Source organism: Aythya fuligula, chromosome 1 (assembly GCF_009819795.1).
Source record: "Aythya fuligula isolate bAytFul2 chromosome 1, bAytFul2.pri, whole genome shotgun sequence".
NCBI lineage: Eukaryota > Metazoa > Chordata > Aves > Anseriformes > Anatidae > Aythya > Aythya fuligula.
In genome coordinates, this window is record NC_045559.1 from 60,193,572 (window position 1) to 60,218,512 (window position 24,941).

General features: G+C 45.0%; 1 long non-coding RNA gene across 1 annotated transcript; it reads right to left on the reverse strand.

Moving 5' to 3' along the window:
* Positions 1 to 2,756: 2,756 nt before the first annotated feature.
* Positions 2,757 to 15,610, reverse strand: LOC116496429. Its single transcript, XR_004254021.1, has 4 exons — positions 15,444 to 15,610; positions 6,006 to 6,217; positions 5,026 to 5,078; positions 2,757 to 3,814 (listed from the first exon to the last, which is right to left on the reverse strand). It is a non-coding gene; the product is annotated as an uncharacterized LOC116496429 (long non-coding RNA).
* Between the last annotated feature and the right edge of the window lie 9,331 nt (positions 15,611 to 24,941).

Consider the following 24,941-nt stretch of genomic DNA (forward strand, 5'->3'; position numbering starts at 1 on the left):
GAGATGATACATACATCTTTGTTAGGTATGCAGCAAGAAGGGCAAATATTTCCATCTTGCTTGGTCTTGCAGCACTGTTCAAGACCAAGACGTTCAAGACGTTCTCTCCCACAAGTTCAGTGTTGTCCCATGTGTTTGTGCAAGTCAGAAGGGCTACATTTCCAGAGACTTCTGGAGACTGATGTGTGGCAGAGCGTTTTGTGATAATTCGTGGAGTCACTTGGAAGCTATCTCATCAGAGACTGAAACAAGGGTGCTGGCGGTGCTACTTAGTCAACACATATGGTGCTTTGCTGTGATTTCCATTTCAGAGTGTACTATCACTTATTCTCTGTTTTTCTCACAGCTGCTCACTCCCAGTGTTAGCACACCCAGAATAGCCTGCTGGCGTATAAATAGGGTACTCCCTCTGCCGCACATGGCACTGTTGCAGACTGTACTGTTCCAACTTAATTTTAAGATGCTGTTAATGCCATTAACATTGTTCTGCATCTTTCTGTCTTGGCATTGCCTGTTCTAGAGCCAGGACAAATGATAAAGCAGTTACATCCCAATTTAATCAGCAGAGAAAGCAATATCAAGGAGAAGAAGAAGAAGAAAAAAAAAAAAAAAAAAAAAAAAAGAGAGAGAGAGAAAGAAATAGATATCAAGAGAAAAAAAATAAATAAAAAAAAAAAAAAAAAAGAAAGAAACAAGGATCCACCACATAATTCTTGTGAAGTTCAAAATGAGCACACACAAAAGCAGCCCAACAAATAAGACAGAAATAAAGCTTGCTTCAGAGAAACCCTGGACTTTGGGCAATATAGTTCTCCAAAGTCAAGCTCTTGGTAGATCACCACCAGATCCTGACTGCATGGCCACTTCGGGCATTGTCACATATCCCAGCCAAGAGAGATGTTCAGCCCCACATCTTCATCGAGTTTCATTCAAGTAATTGTAGCCAGGCCCTAGAGGTCCCAGTGATTTCACTGTTCTGACCTACCTATCTGCAGAGCCTCTGTGAAAAGCAGTCCTCCCTTCACAAGTTGTATGTCCACATTAGAAAAGACTACAAAGTGCAGTTGTAGTAGCTAAAAGTAGCTGTGCTCCAAAAGCTTAAGAAGAAAATGAGAGTAGAGCATGATGCAAAGAAGTGTTATTGTATGAACAGATTGTAATAGTGAACATGGGAAAGACATACTGACATACTGAGGTTCCTGCCTTTTTCCTTAGCGTGATATATAGTTTCTATTCATAGTATGTACTTGGAGGAAGTTTGAAAACTGTATTTTGCTCTCAAAGTGATCTTCCATTTGGCATATTCCATGTCACAACGGGGAAGGGGAAGGGGAAGGGGAAGGGGAAGGGGAAGGGGAAGGGGAAGGGGAAGGGGAAGGGGAAGGGGAAGGGGAAGGGGAAGGGGAAGGGGAAGGGAGTATCAGAAGATCTTTTTCTGTCATCTCTGCCCTGACTTTTACAGTCACTGGTGCCAGGGCATTACAATAAACAAACAACAACAAAAAATATTTACATTCTGTATTTCTATAGCATCTTATATGATGGGATCTTGAAGTCTGAGTGGTACTCCTAGATATAATGAAAGTAACAACTCTAATATCAACTACAGGTGTTTAAATTGTTTTCCTCTAGGTATTTTTAAGCAACAATTACTTTTTAACAAAAACAGTAAATTCTCTGTGATCCAGAATGTCCAGTTTTCCAGACAATAAACCCAACCATCAATTTAAAACAGCTACTTGTACTGTCAGCAGAAGTTAAGATTGGATTTTTTGAAAATTAAAACACCCCAAACCAAAATCTTTTGTATTTTTACAAATGGTTAAGAATTCTAATAATTTTAGACAAAAAGTATGCTGTCCAAATACACAATGAGAAATGATGGTCATGTTTCCAACCAGTTTGTTAAATTAATAATACCACACAAATGCTCCCTCTATTGGTTGATTTTCAAAACCTATTCCAAATATCATAGGAGCATGCATTAAGAGAATGCTTTTTTCTTTAGGGAGAAAAAAAAAAAAAAAAAAAAGTGACACACAAGAATAATTTGTTCAAATTACTACCAATCTACAAGACAGGTTTAATTCAATTTTAACAGCCATTAAGCCAAATGATTTATGTCCAGAACTAGATAATATTCACACATCAGAACTCTTAAAATTTAATTTTGAGAGGTTTGCAGGCTAATTTTTTTCTGGACCAAGGAAAGTGCTCTCTTGCAGAATAATAAGGTTATTCTATTTTCTTGTGGAGTGAAAGAGCACCATTGTGTATCATTAAGAAAACAGTTCTCTATTAGCATTGATGACAATGATACTGAGGAGGAATTTGGGAGTTATGTTTATGTATATTAAATTTCCAACATGTAGTTCTTTAGGAGCTGGAATGGTTTTGTGCAGAGAGGAACCTTCCCGAGCCTAACAGTTGCCATCAAGAAGAAAAAAAAATCTGTTTCCATGGAAACATCCGAGGTGGACCAAGCATGGATTAATCAAAATACAATGAAGCCTTTTTGCAAGGTACTAGAGAAAAATCGAGTTTAAAGTGAGCACCACTGCTCTTTCCTTCCATTCACACTGGAAAGCATGGGAAATTCTCCCCAAATGCCTATGTGACATACAGTTTAATTAGCATGGTAAAAAGTTAGTTTTTCTTGCATTTTTTAATTACCATGTGGTTATGAATTAAGGGACAAAAATATATTAACATGAAAAAAGAGAGGAAGTGAAATCAATCAATGAAATTACATTTACATTCCTCTTTATTTGCTACTGATTTTATCAAGTGGCCCTTTTTACGTTTAAAATTTTGATAGCTTTTTCTGTAATCCTAGTACCGCAGGCTTGTTTCTTAGTACCAAAGGCTCATTCTGTTATTCAAAATCCTAGCTATGGCTTGGGGAAGTTTCCTATGGTTGTACATGATATTATATCATCCTCAGCTACCACCCCAGGAGAAGCTTCTGCCATCAGAATTAGTTGTGAATTCTGCCATTGCACAAAGATGGACAAAGGAGACTATGTAAAAGCCAACCTCCCTTAGCCGATCTTCTCAACAAAGACCTCACTGAAAAACTGCAATACCTTCCATTTTTATAAGAGCACTTCCACTGAAGCACTTCTTTTGTCCATTCTTTCAGTTAACAAAATAAACACATTTCACAATAACTGGGGTTATTTTCTCATTATTACGTTACTGGAAGGTGCTTAAAAATAGATGGAAGATATAAGAGCAGCACACAATAATTACAATGCAAACCAATAAATGTCAAATAATTGTAAACTCCCCGTTTGTACACAATGTGATACTAATGCCATAGATACAAAATGCACTTCCAATTCTAATGCTATCTCAGAGAGAGGCTCTGGTCTGAAAAATTGCCAGCAACAGTATTGGCAGGGTTCCATTTTTGTGTTTTTCAAAGGTTTGGTAGCAAATACACTCGTGGATTTTGTTCCTCTTTATTTTATTACTTTCCAGCAGGGATCTGAGAATCAAGCTGGGTTTTCCATCTCCAGCATCACCATTAGTAATAAAGGCTGTGTCAGCCAAATTATGATCACAATAATCTGCAAGCAGTTGCTCTGTTTTTAGGAGATTTGCTCAGACATTGCTTGGTGAAGAAGTCCCAGGTTGGCGAGTGGCACATGTGGACACCTTGGTGCATGAGGAGGATGAGCATTACTGGCTCCCGCAGGTTTAAATAAAGTAGAAAGCAGCAAATACTTCATTTTGGTCATTTGGGCAGGCAGATGTGACTCTGAATACACAACAGCTTGGTTTGTGCAATTGCACACCGCAGCAGCACATCCTAAGAAACAGATTACAGTCCATCAGTTCTTACCCACATTCAAGAAATACTTATAAAGCACTAAACACCATCCGGGCAGATAATCCCTCACTGATGCTTTCAGAGCAGTGTGGGGACACGTGCATCTCCCTAGGTGTGTGGCAGCAGCACAAGGTACATGGAGCACTGTGGGGGACAGGGGCAGGGAGGACTTGCCCCACACAAGCTCAGTTGAATCCTTGCAAGGGCACGGGCTTGCCAAGCGGCGCAGATGCCCGCGCCGAGGTGTCAGCTGTGGGAGCTAGGGACATATGGAAGCGCAGCTTCCACTCCAGTGAAAACACGGCCACACGTCTACGGCACGGGGAGGAATTAACTCTTACAGGACTGCAGGAGAGACCAGCACAGTCCTATTGCTGGGGCTGGGAAATGTAAGGAGAGGTTTGGGGAGGACAGGAAGGAGCAAGTTAGGGAGGTTTCCCTGTGCCCCCTTAGGCGCTGCCTCCAAGAGCCTTGCCAAACTCTCCCTGCTCCGTGCCATATACCTACAACAGCCCACCTCCCCCAGGGGCTGCTGCCTCTACCCACAGCCCCTTCCCCTCCCTGCAGGGAGGCACAAAGCTTCTGGGGCTACGGCCACACCTGGCATGTGCCTTCTGCTGTCTCCGCAAGGCTGGGTCCCCAGTGGGTGTCAGTTTCAATAGGAACCCACCCCAAAGATCCAAGTCACCACGAGGGTGCAAGGAAACCCCAAAGCTACGTGCCCTTGATCCCAGCAGCTCTGCTGGGGGGCTGCCAGGACCCCCTCATGCTGCCCAAGCCTGCATTGGGGTTGGCAGAAGTCAGCCACCGCCACACTGGCCGGCTGAGCTACCCGGCATTTCCTAGCGCTACCAGCAGGGAAATTTGGGTTGCCCCTGGAAGAAACACCCCTTCAGAACAAACGCCTTTCTACAAGGGACTCTCTTTCCTTGGAGAATTAAGTGAAAAGAGGAAGAAGAAGCCAGGGGGACGAGCCATGTACTTCACTCGGGTGACAAGGGACACCTAGTGGCACCACGGCTCCCTTCACCGCGCACACGGTGCTCCTGCTGCAGCCCGTGGGCAGGGCCAGCTGTCCCATTAGGGACGGACATTTGTCCCTGCAGGGACAGACTGCCTTGACCTAGCGGTGTGCCACCCTGCTGCTGTCGCACGGAGAAACAGCACCTGCCTCCCCCCGAACATCTCACCTGGCTGCAGAGGTCCTTCGCCTCCTCTGTGCTCGTCTTTCAGGACAGCTTCTCTGTTAGGAAAAAATGTAAATATTCACAGTAAGGGGCCACTTATTTCTAGGGTCTGTGATGGATAAAAAAGCATGTAACCCGCTCCCTTTACTCAGAGGAGTATATGGCTTTAGAGGAGCTCATGCCTGCATGAAAGTAAAATAAACTATAACACAGCTATACCAGGGCTCTTCTGGTTTGGAACCCAAATCACTTGGCAGGACAGGGTTTCAAACTAGTGAGAGAAACAATTGCACCAGGAAAGCTGAGGCAATGGCTTCTCATGGCAAGATGGGGGCAGACTGAGGATGAAAACCTGCTATTTCCTTAGTTCTACTGCTTGCTCAAGTAAAGCTCAGACCAGGCTGCTCTGCCTCTTGTACCCACTCCAGTACCTCTGAGGACTGCTGCCCCCCGGGTCAATACATGCAGGGCCCTTCCTGCCAAACTGCTCCCCAGCCTCTATCAGCACCAGGGTTCATCCAGCCCAAGTGCAGAACTCAGCATCTCTCCTGGTTGAATTTCTTAAGTCCCCGTTGGCGTACTTCTCCCACCTGTCTGAGCCTGTCTGGGTGGCAGTCCTGCCCTCGAGCACACCAAAGTCATCCAGTCTGTCTTCACTACACCAGAGACATGCTTTTAAGCAGGGTACATTCCTTGAAATTGAAAGATTGCTGGCTTGTCCACTTAGTTCAGTTTGACCCTGGAACATTTTCTATCAAAGCTATAGTGAGTTTCCGAAATTTCATGTGCAGGGAGGATCCTTTAAGTCCCTTGGGAGTCTATGAACTCCTGGTTGGTCTGCTCCAAACCCTCAAAGGATGTACATAAGGAGGAACATCTCTCAAAGCTGTATTCTCTTTTCTCCGGTAGCATTACAGACCACACCTTAACTTGGTCACTGAAACAAGTAGACAAATTATCGTAGACTTAACATGCATACAAACCCCGTGTTTTCATGTATTCCATAGGAAAAATGGATGAGGAATGACCAAGAGCATTCTCCCACAGCACCCAGGCATGGCTGCTGTTGACGTTTGTGTAACTGGATTGCTTCTCACACAGCTGCAGCCTGGAGTTGGACGGGCTCGTACACTTTTCTCTGCTGTCAGTGCTGTTGCTTGTCTGATTGCACGGCTGGAATGGTCAGAAAGCAGCCCTGCAAGAAAAAGAAGTGGAGGGAGAGACAGGACTAATGGTTTACATCCTAAACAGTCAGTGAAGATGTCACCTGCCATGTCCCTCCCTGCAAAAAGCTTCAGTTTGGTTGAAGGTACCTGAATCCCACCTGCAATTGCATTGTTCTTATCTCACCTTTGAGAATGAATTACTGATGCTTCTCCTGGCTGAAATATGGTAAATTTTAACTTCTGAAGAACTTCCTAGATAGTTGGTTTTGTTTGGTTGTTTGTTTGTGTTTTTTTTTGTTTTTGTTTTGTTGTTTTGTTTGGTTTGGTTTGTGTTTTTTTTTTTAATTACCTGTGATCAGCTGCTAAAAAATATTTTCAATTTGCATTTTCAATTGGTTAAAAAATGCTGTCTTATCTAAAATAAAAGTGTTTGAATGAAAACCAAGAAAAATATTTTTTTGCAGAACAACATCTTCAAGATTGCAGCCACGTCAGCCAAAGATTTTCATTTCGTTCAATTACATAAAAAATATTAACATGACATCCAGCTCAATTATTTATATCAGTAACAGTCAAAACATTGTCATTAGCAACATACTGGTTGTACTGAAGAAATCAATTTCACAGAATCTTCTTCATAAGTGGCTCCTTGTTATATACCTTTGCTCACATCTGGGTGTGCTCCCGATGTGTGAGATGGGTTCAGACCCTTGGTGCATAGGAAGAGATTGAAACCTGGAGATTTTGGGAAGAAAGCAAGAGTGGCTCAGGGCAAAGAGGGACAGTGCAAGGGCATCTGAGTCCAAACCAGACCAGTAAGGTAGATGTTTTATTGGGAAAGAAAATGCTACACGTGTTCAAATAGAAACTTGAGACTGGTCTTTTAACCACTCACCAGCTCCTGGGGAGCTTCATAAGATTTTTGCAAGTCTCCAGGCAGAAGCTACACAGCAGCACTCAGTACCGATGGCAAGTTAATAGGAAAGAACAGTCCTAATCTCTCTTTTCTTCAGCACATGTGCTTTATTTTACTTTTGATAACCTGAGAAAATTTGTTAGGGGGGTTCTTTTAGTGGAACAGCTCCCCTGAAGGGGACATCCCGTTCTCCTGCATGTCCCATTGTTTCTGTGCTTTGTCTGTTGCTTTTCCAGCCACTTCTGGCACCCCTCCCTCCAGCTTCCAGACATGCCTTTACTGACTCAAATAGGTTCCTGCTGTTTACCAAATCTGTGATTTTCTTTTCTTTTTTCTTTCTTTTTTTTTTTTTTTTAATGAACAGATTTTAACAGTTATTTTATAGGTTCAGCTAAAGCTGATACAAATAAAACATTAAAATTGCAGACCTCAAAAGACTCATAATGAGCAACATAAACAACAAAACTTATAAAAAATCCTTTGTGAAATCAGTTTATAATGCTAAATAAAAACTTCTTACTCTGCAATTTAAAATAAAACACAGCAATTAGGTGATTCAAGCAATGAACATGCAAAGAAGGAATCCAACTGAGTGCCACGTAATATCCAAACTGAAAACACAAGTATCACAATAACATTTCTTATTACAGAGCTTTGTTCTTGCACAATGCCAGCTCAGTGTAGTTGGCCCATTAGATTAAATCTACCCTCATATATTAACATGCTTGTATGTTGTCTACCTCCCAAACACCGTGGCAAAGTTATGTGGTGTGGCTAGGGCCAGCCTAACAGCTTGCTGTCGCTGGAAAGGGGATGGTTATACTTCACTCTCCTCTACACGCTTCCTTGTGCCAGGTCTGGCACACATTTCTTTTGATAGAAAACCATCTGAACAGGCAAAACTGATGTCCCCCTTCTTCCCCTCTCACAAAAAAATAGTTTAAAAAGAGTTGTGAGAGCAGTCAGCTTGAGTGGCACTCGCAGGTGTTACTGTGAAGTAGTTACCATTCTGATTTGCTTGGAGTGCTTGGATCTGCTTCTTTCTCTGCCTACAGCTATTGTTATAGTCACAATTACAATAATTTACGGTAATTTTCAAAAGCATTAGTTAATAAACAAAGCAAACAAACAAATAAACAAAACAAACAAAAAACAAGAATCCCAAACACTCCTTTAACTTTTTAGCTCAGGGCAGTAGCCGTTTTCTATTTAGTTAGGGGAGCCTAGAATTAAAAACTCCTTTTCTGTTTATTTGCCTTCTGCTTTCTGAGATGTTAGGCAATACCTGAGTTTCACTTTTCAACCATTCCCAGCACCCCGGGAATCAGGAAATCACTGACTTGAAAAACTGATTGAGATTATCCCCTAATTGCTCAGATTTCCTGCTCCTGACATCCACCAAAGCACCTGACAGCCTCCGGACCCACAGTGCTGCACGTGCATGCAATTTCTCTGCTGAGTTGCTGTTGTCATAGGGCTTCTAAGCTTCACCTGACAAAACCTTCCCCCAAAAATCTGAGGTTTTAGTTTCACTGAAGGAGATTTGATGTTCCTGCCTTTCCACGTAGCATCAGTTGTTGTTGTTTTTATTATTATTAGTTCTAGCCTGCCTGGCTTAGATTCCCCTATGAAGGCAATAGAAAAAAAAAAAAAAAAAGGCATCCAAGACAAAGAGTAACAGAGGGCTGGAAGCAGTGCTAAGCCTGCTGGGTGGCCAAAGGTCTCTGACCTCAATGCAGAGCCCTCGCATGGCCGCAGTCCACCTGCACCTCAGCCTGGACTCACCACATGTATTTAAGAATAGCTGATTTATTTGTTTTCCTCTTATGTCCTGTTCCAAAATAATTAGGAAGAAAATTTGTGGCTGGGAGGGAGTTAAAAATGGTACTTTGTGAGGTGCAAGAAAACCACAGAAACCCTGATTCATCAAACTCGCTTTCAGCTTGTTTGGCTGCTTCTCTCCTCCCATCCATCCTTTTTTGTTTTTCCAGCAAACTTTCCTCAGTCATCCTCCTAGGTTACTTGCTTCACCCATTCCCCTCCTTTCCCCTTTCTCTGCAAGGCTCTCACTCTTCTTACTTTTCTTACTCTTTTTTTTTTTTTTTTTTTTTTTTTCCTCCAGTCTTCCAGTCTCCTACTACCTATTCATCTCTCCCCACCAGCACCTTTTGCAAACACCATGACCACTAGAAAATTGCTATGGGCAGGAAAGGGAAAGAGAACAGGGCAAGACAATGGATTATGGATCAAACAAGAGAGGAGAACACCTTTTTGTGGGATACTCTTAAGGAAACAGACTTACCTTTTCCAACTGATATTATATTAAAAAAAAAAAAAAAAAAAAAAAAAAAACTACTGAAGCATTTCACTGGAAAGTTAATGAAATTAAACATAGGCTTCTAAGTATCAGTACATTCTCTCCTTTTCCCCCTCCACTTTCTTCCTCTTTTCTTTCTGACCAAAACCCCAGTTCAGTGCCCTGCACAAAAACACACAAGCCACCACCTTGCCAGAGCGGACAGTGACTGTAGCACAAATGAGAGTCTCAGATTTGCAGCTGGCAAACTGCTGCTGCCATCAACTGATGAAAAAGTCATCAGAAAAGCACACAACACCTTCCACAGCCCCTCCAGTGCCCACAGCAGCGACTGTTGGAGGAAAGGGGCTTGAGAACAACCCGAACAAACGTGCTGGAACAACAACAGTGCGAAACGTCCCAAAGAAAGCAACCAGCATGGGCTTACCTGTCCGCACGGGGATATTATTTTGCTACGGAGACAGGGACTAACTACCAAAGGGAGAAGCCACTGATGAGTACCCAAACCATCAGCAGGGTGCCCTCCGAGGGAAGAAGCCCGGCCAAGCACCCCGGCAGGCAGGCCGGCCAGGGGCAGCAGCCAGCAGCTGGCACTGTTGCTCCACTGGAGGAGCAGCCGGGAGCCGGGGGGCTTCGGAGCATCCCTTGCACACCAGTACACCCGTGCGGAATATACGCTCCCTGCACAGACTGCTCAGGAGGAAGGAATAACATTTCCATCTTATCCATACACACTCCACCCTCGCTTAGACCCCGCACCCGCAAATCTAACCTGGTCAGTGAGATGGGTGGAAAATAGTGCAAAACAAAATTGGGAGATTCAGGTTAATTTGCAGTGCCTTGCAAAGCAGCATGTGGCAAAATCCCTCATGAAAGCAATGAGGTTCTCGCTGTAAGGATAGCTAGGACATGAAAGCTTTCTTCCAAAGGAGAGGGACTCTCCTCTCCTCTGGGGGTTTGCTGTTTGCAGCACAGCCTGAAGTAGCAATAGCTGGTGTTAAAGGGTGAGGTGAGAACGTAAGAGGGGGTATTACTATGGGAAGTCATCCTTGCAGAGCCTGCTGATACAAAGAAATTGGCATTTGCTATCTTTTCCCATCACAGAGCCCTTCAGTAGTACCTCACAAGCCTTAGAGAAGTCACGGCACAACAAAAAAGTAAAAATCCTGTGACTTTAAAGCTACTGCATTTTTTTTTTTTTTTTCAGATATTGAATTGATGAAGTTAAAATGACATACACTTGTGCAGCAAGGGCAGGAAGAGTCTTGGGGTAACAGGGGGGGAATAGTACCCCCACCAAAAAATCTGCTCTTCACATGCTTTAGTACATTTCTTGGCAAAATAGTAAGTGTATGAAAGCAAGGAAGAACAGGGAAGAATTAAATAAAAGCATCTTAACTTAAAAAAAAAAAAAAAAAAAAAAAAAAAAAACTAAAATTACACATTGGAAAAATCTGGGAGGTGAGAAGGAAGGAATTAAATTGGAAAAAAATCAGTGTGAATCCACAGTAAAGGAACCACTTCAGTACATCATGTGGGCAATTTCAGCCAGCCCCAAGCACAAGACAAGCTTTCATAAGCTTGTCTGAAGGAAAGGTAGGTGTCTGAGCTCTGCCTGTGCTCCCCGTTCCGCACCAGAGCAGATACATCATAGAAGGCTGTTCTGTAATCAAGGTAATGACTGGCTTCAGGCATGTACAAGCCAGAAAGTCAGAGAAAAGTCTGGGCTAAATAAAGAAGATGGACAAGAGTGAAGGATTATTACTCAAGGTCTTTCTGCTGGTCACTGGTTTTGAGGAGGTTTCTTCATTCAAGGAAGGAAAAAAAAAAAGGGAAAAGAAATTAAAAAAAAAAAAAAAAGAATTATTGAGAAATAGGAAAGAAACATTAAAGGAAATTAATAAGTTAAAGGGATTCAGAAAAGAAAACTGTCCAACAAACTACAGCAGAAGTTTCCCTCTGCCTAAAAAAAAAAAAAAAAAAAAAAAAAACAAGAGACAGCTTTGTCTAAATAATGTGCCACAAGAAAAACACAGCAACAGCAGCAGCGAAATCCTCCCCTACTGTGACTGCAGCAGCAGCAATTCCAGAACACATCAGGGGGGCATGTATACATTGCATTTGGTTTATTAGCCTGAAAAATAAGTAATTAGTTCCTTTACATTGAGGAAACATGATGCATTTCTTGGACTGGGGAGAAAGAGGAGGTGGTTCAGCAATACATTAATGTGTCTGCCTGTTGCAATGGTCTTCAGCAGGAGAACCATCGCTTGGGAGCTGCACCTGAGTTTCTCCACCAGTTATTGGCACAGCCCCAAAGATCATTTTGCCAAAAAGCAATCTTTCCACCGGCACATTCCCTCAGAGCAAACCTACCACCAACTACAGAATATCTAATCTTTGTAAATCCCAAAAGAAAATAGGATAATATTAACAATCCCCCCTTAATCTTCTTTCACTATTTATTTATTGTATTGTGTTGCACTGATACGTGCAGCTACATACATTTGCTATAGTCTCAGCAGCATGTGTGTGGAAAAGGGGGATATGGTGCTGTCTCTTTCAGCTTTACCCCATGATAAGGCCCCAACGACTGCCTGAGGAGAGGTGATATGACCACAGAAATCAGTACATATAATTGAGAAACCAGCAGCCAGTTTGACAGTGCCTGTGCTGTGCAGTGGGATCTCACTGTGCTGCCACAGCCAGAAATGTCTTACATATTCTGTGGAGCTCAAATCAATCCTAAAATCTGGGGTTTCAGTGCACAAAGGCAGAAGCCATACACAGCCCATCAGGCCAAGTCAGGACAACAGCATCAGTTTTGTACCAGTAACACCTTTCTTGCAGCTGGAAGTCCTCCTGCAGTCACAGAGGGATCCCCACACAGACTGAAAGCTGAAGTTCACCCACATCCTATCATTGAATTTGAGGGGTTTCTTTTTCAAGGGAAACATGACACAAGGCACTTCTAATCTCACTTGTGCCCTCCACAAAATCACTCTGGAGGAAGCTGCAGCAACAGCAGAAAAAACAGATGCCTGTAGTTACGGGGAGATCTGGATCTTGAAATACCACCACTAGACGTCTCCTTAGCTCCAGCCAGCAGAGCAGAGCTGCTTCTGCAGCCCAGGGAGCCTCTTCCCATCTGCACGCAGCATCAGCAGCGAGGGCAGGGCAGCATGGGCAAGCAGCGCAAGCAAGGACACTCAGGGCCCTTGCCTCCAGCCCGGTGGTTTCCAGCCCATGGTAGCTCCACAAATGGTTTAAGCACGACGGTCACACCCCAGCTCACCCAGCAGACACATACCTTAAGCAGTAGTACTTGGCTGAGAAGAAGGGGTCCATTCAGGCCTGGTCACAGCCTGCCTTCGCCACCCCGACTGCATGGGGAGCGCCACCGAGGTGATTTCCTCCGATACCTTCATGAAGAAGCTGGTGTAAGGCAAAGCAGCCGGCACAGGAGTAACGCCAGCCTGCACTCTGTGAATCACCCTCACCTTTCAGAGGAGAAACTCGTACATCCCCCACATCCTGCCTGTGACATGAGGCGAGATAAAATATGCTTAGGAGGCATGACCTGGCCTGCGGCCCGGCTGTCTGACCACAGTAACCGCACTCTTTCCTTATAAACAGGACACTGTTCCTTCTGGGTATCTGTGATTTGCTAATTCAGCTTTATTCAGCTCGCTAGACATTTTTTGGAAATGAATTCTCCAAAATCAAAGCAATGGCTGTGGAATGCTGTCGGAAAGCACTGCTTTTCCTGCCGCTTTGGTAAAACATGGAAAAATCTGCAGTTGCACAGCTTCTTGAAGAGGGCTGTTCAGACACCTGAAAAGGTGTTTGAGGAGACACACCTCCCTGTTTGGGAGGTGTGTTTGTGTCCCGAGACTGAAACATGCTTGCACCTTGCATCATGGCCCACTAGAGTGACATCGCCACCATCACCTCGGTCACTTACAGCAGGAATGGAAGAAGCAGCTGATAGCTGAGGTAAATTCTGCACAAATAGAGTGTCAGGAAAGCCAACTAAATGGCCCTGGAGAGGATTTTGGTCTGGACTCCAGTTAAAGCAACCACCATTCGCCTCCCCACTATTTATTGTCCCCCTTCATTAACATTACTGTGGGACTCTCTCTACCAACAGGGGGTATTGTAAATAACTCGCCATGCTAATTACCTGGACACAACCATTAACAATCACCACAAGATTGTCTGATCTCTTGCTGTGCTCACATATTTCACATTCTCTGTTATGCACTCGAGGTTGTTCACCCTCACCTGAACGAGGTCTCCGTCACTGCTGGGCCTTGCTCCAGCCACATGGCAGATCACAAGCGTGTTATAAGGGAACAACTGCTTTGTGACACATCTTGTACTCCTTTTGCAGTGTCCATGCACTGCCACTCATTAAATACCAGCAGCCAGGACGCCCTGAGGTGCTTTAAGACCATATTGGCATGGTATAATTGTCTTCCAGTCAAGCCCCTGCTCAGCCAAAAAGGCTTGTAAGTCACCTTCTGAGGCCTGAGTTCATTTTCTTTGCTTCTGCGTGCTCTCTGAAACATGAACACTCAATGTTAAAGCAGATGGAGCACACAGAGAGTGTACACAATGATTTTTGGGGGATAGGGTAAGAAGAAATAGTCTTTAAATGACGGGAAGATCCATGTGAAGCTTGAAGGCCTGTTTTCCAGTAGTAGGGATGATGAAGCAGTGTGGCAGAGTGCCTGGGCATGACGTGGGACCTTGATCCTTGGGCATCCTTGAAAGCAACCCTGAGGGACATTTGCCAGCAATCGATTCTCCTACTAAATACGCCTCACGGCCCTATCACCCCTGATATGCCACAGCTCCACAGGGCCGCAGTCTTGTCCCTTAATTTTAGATGACATATATTCCGTTTGGGGACTGTGACAACAGCCATTGCAGGAAATGCAACTCTTTCAGACCTCAGCTGGGGTTGTTTTATGAGGACAATATTCAGATCAAAAAGGGGGCAGAGATAATCCATTCCTCTGCCAACGCCACCCTCCGTAAGTAGATGCCAATCTTTCTTTGGACTTTGTCTCTGAATTAGAAAGGTAACCAGAAGGCATCAGATAAGAAACTGGACACGACAAAATAGACAAACAAAACCTGAAGGACTTTGAAAATAAACACACAGGGAGTGAAGGCACTTTCAGAAGGATTCCTGTGCTTCAGCGTATAGAAAGGCCTGTGACAGGAATTTCATTTAGGAGAACAAAATGCACCATCGAGATCCTTATAACAATCTCCAGCCATTCCCTGTGGGGCTTTTCATCTCCCACACAAACCACAAGCTACAGAGGTGTCATGGTTTGGGCACCACACAAACACAGGACACGTGCAGGAGTACCATGGATGGCAGCGTAATACAAACAGAGATAAACAGAGATAAACAGTGAGCAAATGCAAATGCACCCCGATGACCAGAGAAATCCTGGCTTCCTTCCTAGAAAAGCTGTGGTACCACCTGAACCAAAGAAGATCCCAGAGCAGAGGACAACATACCATTAGGCAACATACACACTGGCTAAATAAATCGAGTAAGAACTTCATCAGCATGACAAAACTAAAGACATCCAGATAAGCGCAACGAAAAGATTTGGTTTAAGAACAATGTACTCACAGCACCGTAAAAGGCCATTTAAACAAACTAAAACCAGTTAAGCTGATTTAACTTAATAGCTTACGCAGCAGTGCCGTGACAGCACAGTGCAGGCCACTCAGAGCAGGGGGGTAAGCCCAGGCACATGCCCTCCCGAGGTACCTCTGCAGGCAGAACTGAGGGGACCAGCCATGGGACAGAAGCACGTGGCTCTGTGGCTTGGAGGTGGCCCCAATGGGCACCCAGCACCGGGGACAAATGTCCACCCACAGCAACTGACACCAGGTCCTTCAAGAGATTAAAACCTGCTCCTGAACCTGCCTGTCACGACGACCGGGTCTGCATTCCCTCCCCAGCTGAACGTGGTGGGCATCGGGTCCTTCTTACCACTCTCTTTTTCCCATGCATGCATACACAGGCATACTGAAAACCTCCAGTGTCCCCTCACTGCAGTTCCCTGGGTTTTGCCTTCCAGCAGATTTCCTCCGCAGCTGCCAGCTCTTCCTCAGGTTTAAATGTGCCCTTTCACTCCGGTCACTACAGAAAAGGGGGAGTTTTCCTTTTTCCTCCAGCTAAGCAAACGAACTGAATCATCACAGTGCGCAACATGACTGCATTTTAGCAGTGGCACCAGTGGCACTAACATGTGGGGAAAAAAGGAGGTTCAGATGGAAAGTCTTTCAGCTCTCAGTGTCAAAGTGCAGCTCTGCTTGGACCCATGAATGGACTTTTTTTTTTCCCATTGAACAATTCTCTCTCCTACCACTTCGATGCCCAGCTGCTATCAGTATTCAAGAATGCAAATCTGAGTGAGCCACAAAAACAAGCACTAAAATCATCCCTGGGAAGAAAAATACTGTTTGTACAAACTCTTCCATCCTTCTCCCAGCCTCCACCCAAAGGCTCCCCTAGCAGGTGGTAGGATGAGGTGGGAGCAGGAAGATGACGGCTTATCACCACGCACCGTCTTCAATGTTTTGCTGAGCTGGGAAGGGACAGAACATCAGGCACATTCCCAGGCACTCTGCCAGGCTGGGGCCCAAAGGGTAAACAGAAAGTAATGCACAGGATGCAAAGCATCTTTAAGAAAGAAAAAAAATCAACACCAGATGGTCAATGAAATGATCCAGAACAGGAGACTGTGAATGAACATTTCGAGTACTGCTTTAGCACCTTATTAAACATACAAGGATCTGCGGGCTGCATTCTGGGAGAGCCACGTCAGAGAAAGATTTTGGAATACCCCATCTCCTCTGCAGCCACTGTGAGACCGCCGTAGCACCCGAGCACCCTGCTCCCTCCGGCACTGCAGTGGGGCACGGTCTTCCCATTTATTCCCCGATCAAAACTCACTTCCGATACCATTAAGCAGAAAATCACCACATCAGGTTCTGGCTGTTTTTTAACTGAAGCCTCGTATAACACAGCGTGCAAACCCCTGACGAAAGGCATTTGTGCGCCAGTGTGGGTCGATACCATAGTTTAACACAGAGCAGCTTTGTGAAGGGAGAACAAGGATACTGCAGTGTGCTTTTGGGCTTTTGCTTCCTATGGCCAGCCCCGGATCTCTGTTCTGTGTTAATGAACGGCTGCTGTATTCTGCATCGGGGTGGTCCAGTGGGACGGCACTCGTGGGACAATTCAGAGGGGAACTGCTGCATGCGAAGTTCCCCCGCTTCTCTGGCCACTTCATGTGAACAATGCTGGCAAAATCACCCATGCATATCACGGAACCTGGAAGTCATGCTGCATCGTTTAGGGTTCATGCTGCTTGGTTCAAAGACTTGGTGGGCACGAAAAGGGCTCTGCTTCTCACAGAAATAAGCTCTCTTGTACCCAAAAGGCAGTTACAAAAGCAGCATCTCTCCAGCAGGCAGCTCCAGAAGAGCTGTGGGACTATCACAAGGGCTCCTCGTATGCTGCGGCATGCAAGAAGCCACCCTCCCATACAAGCTAATGTTCCAGGGATTTCCTTTTGGCTTCAACAGCCTCCTACCTATTTCATGAAATACACCTCTAAAATTTGAACTCTGAATTTAAACTGCAAGCGTCAGAAATTTCCATGCCTTCATCCTTGCCTCTTTCAACAGAGAAGCGTGCATTTGTTCTCCAAGAGGTCGCAAGCAAAAAGCTTGGGAACCGCTAGAGGAGACTGCAATGCTGATACCATGGGAAGGAGCCTGGGAAATGTGAGACACAGCTGAGACTGCCTGGGGATCGCTTTGCAAGAAGTCCACAAAAGCCTCAGTGGTACAAGGGAAACCAGTTCCTCTTCACCCCTCTGAAAAGGAACCATGGTTTCCCAAGCTTTGTTCACACAGAGTTTTCTACAAGTTCAAATACCATATCAAAAACATGTGTGAGGAGGTGTGAAAATGGTGTATTAATCTCAGTCTTAATCTCAGTTTAATCTTAGTTTAGCTTAATTAATCTTAGTTTAGCTCTGAGCTAAAATAACTCACAAGCCAATTATTTTGTGGGGGAAAAGTAATTAAGTTAGTATCCTAATGAAATAAGAGGACAGGCACTTGCACTAGTTCACTGGAAACGTGTTCGAATGCACAGCTTTAAATAAAAGGGTGCAGCTCTTCTCACAGACACCTGGACAAACAGCCTTGCCTAAGGATGTGTTTTGGGAACAGAGTGCTGCAGGCCAGCCTAGGGAAGACCTGGCTATGTGAATGCGTGCTATTTTTTGTGCTTTGCTCCTCTCCCATGCTCACTGTCAGCCCCGCCTGGGCACCACACTGCCTCCACACATGGAGAGTGAGCTGTGCCTCCTGCCCCACTGGCCTCCGACAGCTGCAGTCAACCCACTCTTATCTTCCTTCTCCCTCCCTTGAAAAAGCAAAGAAAACCACCAAGCATCTTCAAAGCCAGTTACCAAGCAGCAATGAGGCAGAAACCCCAAACAGAAACACTGCTGGTGAACCAGACAATTTACAGGCTCAGGATCGGCAAAGCAAACACATACCCAGTGGTTGCTCTATACTTTTAGTTTCTATTTTCTTACCTTTTTGTTTTGGCACAAGAAAAGCTAGCGTGTGACTGGAAGGTCAGGGCATCTCCAGTTACAGCAGCATCTCAGAAGCGTTGTTCTGGTAAGATGATATCCTGCACAAGCCACGCTATGCAAGAAGCGGAGCAGGCACGGGGAGAGAGATGCAAAACACTCCAGGCACAGGGATATCCACGCTACCTTAAATGACCATACCCCAGCTACAGATCTTGCTCAAAAAGCAGGATGTTAGCCCAGGCTAACCTCGGCACGACCACGGCAAAGCCCCTAGTAACACCCAAAAGAAAGAATTCCCCCTGGAGCGTCTGCCAAACCCACACAGCCTGCCCCATGCACAGAGCTGGCACCTTGTGCCGTGTCGCAGGGGGCTCCTGGCACACCTCTGTTTTGGGTAAATCATGTCAACTTGAGGACATCTTACTCGTTCTGTGGCCAAAGTCATCATCAAAAGCTGGGGAGGTGGCTATCCCCCCATAGAGCCTTTCTGCTAGTGCCACCCATGATTTCTGCAGATGTTTGCCCAGGATTTCCCATCCTAGGAGTGCTCCTTCCCTTCTTTTCTGCTTGGTTTGAATCCTCAAACTCTTGGGTTTCACACAGTTTCAGAGGAGTAGCAAAACATCAGTGTAGGTTCATTACACGCAGCAGAGGCTCTCCAGAAGGTTCATAAACCTTTCACTAAGCTGGCTGGAGCTGCGGTTTTGTACCAAAAGACCTGAAAGCAACTTGCCTGCTTTCCCATTTCATAAGGAGACTTCTGCGCAGCTCTAGCCCTGGTATTGCAGCAAAGACCTTTTGAAGCGGCTACTTGGCATGTGTTTTCTGTTTACTTTCTAATAAAAAAAGAATCATATGCACAGAATTTTCTAAAAAGCAATAGCAGCAGCACTCAGCCACAGGGAAAAACTGTAAAAGTCCCTGATGCTTTCTGTTAACTTTACATTCAGACAGCTTTGTTCACAAATAGAACTGACCTCTTAATTAAAATTTTTAAGAAATAAAATCTGGGAAAGTTTATTGGTACACTATGGCAAATGCATTCGCTGGGAAACAAACAGGACTCTGATCACTTTTACTTACATACAGACATTTCAGAAGTGGCTGAGGAGATGGTTTTCAGTCTGCAGCTACCAGAGGGACTCATCATGGTTTAGGTGTTGGATCCTGCTCCCACTGAAATTTACAGCTGGATTCCCACCAACGTCACTAGGAAGAAGAGCAAGAGAGAGTACTTCCTATCAATAATATCAGCTTTTTCACACCATGATGGCTAACCTAGAGCTTCCCTGGCTACCATAATCACATTTCAATAGCTCAACCACAGTAACAAAAACCCCTTTCCAGCTCTTTGAAGACTGGCAGAGCAGACAAACTCACAGAGGTGGAGGTCAGCTCTGCATCCAGGGGCAGCCTGAGCTGAGACTCGGAATTGGTTGTCCCCTCACCTCTGTCCCCACCAGTCAGGACATTATCTGCTGGAATCTCCCCAGCTTTCTTCCTACCAGCATCCATAAAACTCTCTTTTTGCTTTGATGAAGAATGAAAACCAGACGTGTGAATTCTGGCTTTTTCATGAGAAAATCTTCCATTGTCATTTCCTGCCAATCCCCCTTGTTGCCATATTAACACATACCTATTTCAGGGGCACAGGCTGCCTTCAGAGTCATGGAAGTGTAGGTAAGAATTGTGGAGCAAGGGAACAGCATGCAACGCAACAAGAATTTAGATAAGATGAAAAACTGGACTGTGAGTATTTGTACAAATGTGTTTCTGTAGTGTATATATGATGATTTCTGCAGAACAGAGGGTATTTCCAAAAAAAAATCTCCAGTTCTGGAGACTGTCCGGAAGGGAAAAACAGGAGAAAGTGAAGAAAGGAGGAGAGAAAAGTAAGACATTTATTAAAGAAAGGGACCTTTAAAAATACAATGGTGGGGCAGGCTGTAGTGAAATTTAAACACCAGCCTGCAGTAAACTCCATGTAACAGGATCCCTGAGCACAGCGCAGCTCTGAGGGAGGTTTCAGCTCCCCTTTCCAGGCCTATCTCTTCAGCCTTGCTTCTGTCACATAAACGAACTGAAACGAACATATGTTTTTAGGTTTGTTTCTGAAATAACCGGAGCAAAGCAGAAACACTGCACTGCCCACACCAGGCTCCCCCCCGCCCTCCTCAGGGAAAAGAGGAGAGAAAAACCATGCGTGTTCACCACACCAGATGAAGTGCTATGGAGACAAGGATTTATACTGAAGGGAGTCAAAGAAATGGTCCTGCTGGGTGCCAGCTGGGCACGCCAAGGCTCTCAGTCCAGCCTTGTGGCATCCCCCAGGCATGTGTCCGCCTCGCCAGTAGGTGAACCACATCCAAGGGGCTCCAGGTGCCAAGGAGCTGTTTCTGTCCTTCAAAGGATGCTAAAGCAGCCTAATGGGTGTCCTGATGGGCTCCTTCTTAAAGAGCAAGGGTCCTGCAGTTTTAACTTCAATAACCACCAAAAAAAAATGTATAGAAGTAGAGACATGGATGGATCTGACACGGAACAAGCACAGGCAGGGGGTTAATGGTGGATGAAACCAGCCACTTCCCAGAGAGACAAGGGACAGCAAAAAGAGCACACACACACAGTCCATTTTGCTTGATCCCAACAAAAGCAATTCCTGTTTCAAAATCAAAACATGAAGGAAATAATCAGAATGAAGACATCTAGTCCTAAAAGCCACTCCTTACCATAATTCATTCTGCACTGAGCAAACACTGTAACCTCAGGGGTGCTTGCTTTATTTCCAGGTTAGTAGCCCAAGGGACAAGTTTGTGACATGGGAAGAGAGGGTGAGCCCAAGGCTCTGACAGCCACCAGCCTTTTAGTCCCAGTCTGACTTTCTCTGAGCTGCATACAATTCAAAGCAAATCCTATGCCCCAGCATCAATGTTTTCCTGTAGTTTCTGTATGTATTTCTCATATTGTTGCAAGTATACAGTTACCTATGAAAGCCAACTATAACAGTGTCTACATCACTTGTCTCCTTTCTGCCTTAAACAATGAGCCCCACTGGGGCAAAAAAAAAAAAAAAAAAAAAAAAAAAGCATTTTACACCCATGTCTACAATAAGCAGAACAATATATGTGAAATGTTACCTTGTCTTTTCATGCCACTTCAGTGGAAATCAGACATACAGACTATTCAATGATTATTATTACACTGACAAAGGTATTGTCTCAACTCTCAGTTTGGAGACTTGATAGTTTTCAGGAAGGACAATCTGAAAGACACATCATCAAAGTGGAAGGAGAACCCAAAACTTCCTACCTAAAATGTCACTTAATGAGACTACAAGTAAGACTTAAAATACACCTATACATTAAACACACTAGAAAAAATAACTTTCCATTTTAGAACATTTTTTGTTGCCTTCCCACAAGAGCATGCGCACAACTTGAATTGCTATCAGCGTACAAGGCCAGCATCAGAAGAGCTTACGTAGCTACTTTTTTTCAAAATGATTAAAAGTTTCAGGATCAAACACTTCAAAGGTGCTTTGCCAACAACAGAAGAAAATTACTTTGCAAAATTTTAAAAAGCTTAATTTGGCAATGTTTCTTTAATTGGTTTTAAAACGCTTAATAAAACGTTAATGATACGGTCCTACCCTAGGGCCACTGTTAATCCATTGTGGCTATGACAGACACTAAGTAACTTGTGGGATCTAGAAAAGAACATTTTGTCCATTATTTCCCCACCTATTAATGTTTACTAAAGTAATTACAGAAGATTTAATAGATCTTCTCAGAAAAAATAAGTTGCTGCAAGCTCCCCTTTCTTGTTATGACAGGCAGGCCATGAGCTCCTCTGGGTTCCATCCCCAGCTTTTCCTCCCCCCGCTTTTCCATTCTTACGCAAACGAGGAATTGCTTGCCTGCCTCCATTTCCTAACCTGAAATTGGACTGCTACCACTCGACTTGCAGAGATGCTGCACAAGTCCTTGGAGAGAGGAGGCTTTCGAGCCCAGGGCGGCGTGCTGCTTCCCCACACGAGATGGCACAAGGCATGGGAAAGTGGTAGAGCAAAAGGACAGACCTTTAATAAAAGGCAGATAACTCAAGCCTAAGCTTGAATAAACCTGACAATGAGGTTCAAATGAGCAAGCTAGCCTGGAAGACTGGCGATAGGCCGGCAGTGCTTGGCAGAATATGATAAGCGTGTTACACAATGCACCTAGAGATTTCCCAATTTTCCAATGTACATGTGAACATCAAAAATTGAACAGCAACACAGGAAAAGAAAAGCAGAAAATTAAAAAAAAAAAAAAAAAAAAAAAAAGTGGGTTTGGTTTGGTTTTTACCTGCACTGCAAAGCAGACAAAAGAAATGGTTGTTCTCAGCTGAGAAGACAAACCCTTATGGTCAGTGAGCGGCACCTTGGTGATAAACACAGAATGAGAAAGTGAACACAGCTGTAAGTCCGGCCAGCCCAGATAAAACTCATAACACACAGGCACCCTCTTCCCCAGCTGCCCAGATGGGCCACTTCAGCACACAAAAGTTATTCCGGCATGCCAGCTCCAGGAAAAAGCTAGACCACACAAAACCTAGTTTCTCCAGTCCTTCACAGCACTCTGGCACACTTTAAAAAGCACACAGGTAGACTGAAATGCATCAGTGGGCTGCCTGGAAGCCTACTCTTCTAAATTCCCCATTTCTTCCCACTTGCAGGAGGCACCAACAAAGCCTGCAATGGTGCCTATTCCTAAGGCATTCACAGGAAATACCTGCAAGCAAAGAAACCAGCAGGCTGTCAGGCCTTACCTGCAGGGGTCTCTTTCCAAACTAACAGTTTCCTCCTCCTGAGGTTGGCTCTGGCCCAGGTGAGATGTACTTCAGAGGGAGAGCCACCACCGTAGGGACCTGAGGCTGCAAGTGCTATGATCAATGGGGACTGGACACTTTGGCAGCCTCATCTCCAAGCCTGCATTGCTTTCACCCTTTGGAACAGCACAAGACGGGGAAAAAAAGCCTGCAAGTGCTTATATCCTGCTATTTTATCTCGACACCTTTTGCCAGGTGTTATGCCATGGAAAAATTTTGTTCATTTTAGCACGCTGCCCCAGTTGCAACAAAGGTGCCTGTGTGGCTCTGCTGCAATTAGTCAGACGTGTCTGCTTGTTGCTGGAGGCAAGGAAAGAAGCAACATGCCAGCGAGACTCTTAAAGAAGGTAACATAGAAAACATCTGTTTGTTCATCACAAGGAAGTAAAATGATAGCTCTTCAGAGCTGAACTGAAAAGACCTAACGTGCAGCCCTAAGGTGGACCCAAGAGAAATGTGTTAGGTTACCTGCAAGGTAAACCAAGGAGACGGCTGGAAGAGTAGTGCAGCACAGAGATAAGGGGAGACCCCAACCCAGCTCTGTATGAAGAGGAGGCAAGGAAAACCTCAAGTTGGGGGAACATGTTAAGATCTGATGGATGCTTCTTATCTGATGGTAAGATCTCATGCTTGTCCCAAGAGCATGATTTGAAATAAATGACTCAAGTGGAGACATGGTCCTCTCAGTGAGTCACCTGCAATGAATCAGGAGCAAAGCAAAACAAAACAAACAAAATAACAAGAAAACCACAACCCCCCCCCCCCAAAAAAAAAAAAAAAAAAAAACACTATAGCTCCTCGATATAGGCATGAACTTCTTCCCACTGTGGCTATTGCTCTTTTGGATAAAAAGATCTGACAGGGAAGAAGCTACCACTGCTCCCCCAGCCCCTGGCCTTTGTCAGCAGGAGGGTCTGTGAGGCACTGCCACATCTTCTCCTGCAGCTCCTTCTACGAAGGCTTATTCAGAGCTGGGTGCAATGCACAAAGTATTTTCCACCAGCATCAGGTGGGTGGCATACTGGAAATCCTCAAGACAGGGCTTGGATTTGCAGGATTCCAAAGGGAAGATCATTATATCGGGCAGGATCAAATAGCCAGCCAGACTAAATGAGGTGAGATATGAGGACGCTTACTTAGGGCCAAAGGTTAATGCCTCCCCACATGACGAGGGCTGGTATCTGAAGAATCCAGAGGCCACCATGCAGATATTGACCTTTGCCTGGGGAGCTGAGAGATGGTGCTCACCGGCTTCAGGGTCATGCAAGTGCTGCAGCAGAGACAGTCTGGAGCAGAAACTGAGATAGTGTTGCTAAAAGAAAGTGATAGCATCAGTAAACAGACCTGGGAAAAAATAAGCTGTCTCTGGCTTGATTCATTGCGAGCCCTGCTAGCTGAACTCAAGCACAGGGACAGAGCCTGAAAGACTGCAGGCTCACGAGACGGTGCCTCCACATAAATGACGCTGGAGGACTAGAAGGATTACCTTTCCAGAGGATCAGAAGGATTACCTTTGCAAACAGAGCATCTCTTTCCCTCCCCTGACAGCTCCCAGACCCCAGAGGGTGATGCTCTGTCAAACCAACCCAAAGGGGACCAGGCGGAGATGTCAAGCCATCCTGCACGGCCACTGACTCTTTCATTCACGCCCGTAGAGCATCCCCTGGGCTCCACGCCAGCTCCGAGGGGAACGGGGACAAACCAGGATGGCCATGGTGGGAACAGCCCCTGGGAAGCCCCTGTGCCTGGCCGGGTGCAAGCACAGCCCTGCAGTCGCTGGGAGCAGCCAGAGGATAATGCATAGCAGCTGCTGGCATTCCTCGTGTGCCCTGGGCGCAATCAAGCCCAGCAGTTGACTGACTTTTCCAGCATTACTGAGAGCAATGGAACAGCGTCAAGGATACCTAGGAATTTCCCTTTTATCACAGCTGTAGCCACAGCGTGTTTATAGGAAGCAGAAGGGATCAGTGGCCCAGCCATCAAGTATTTTCCTAATTCTCTCCACA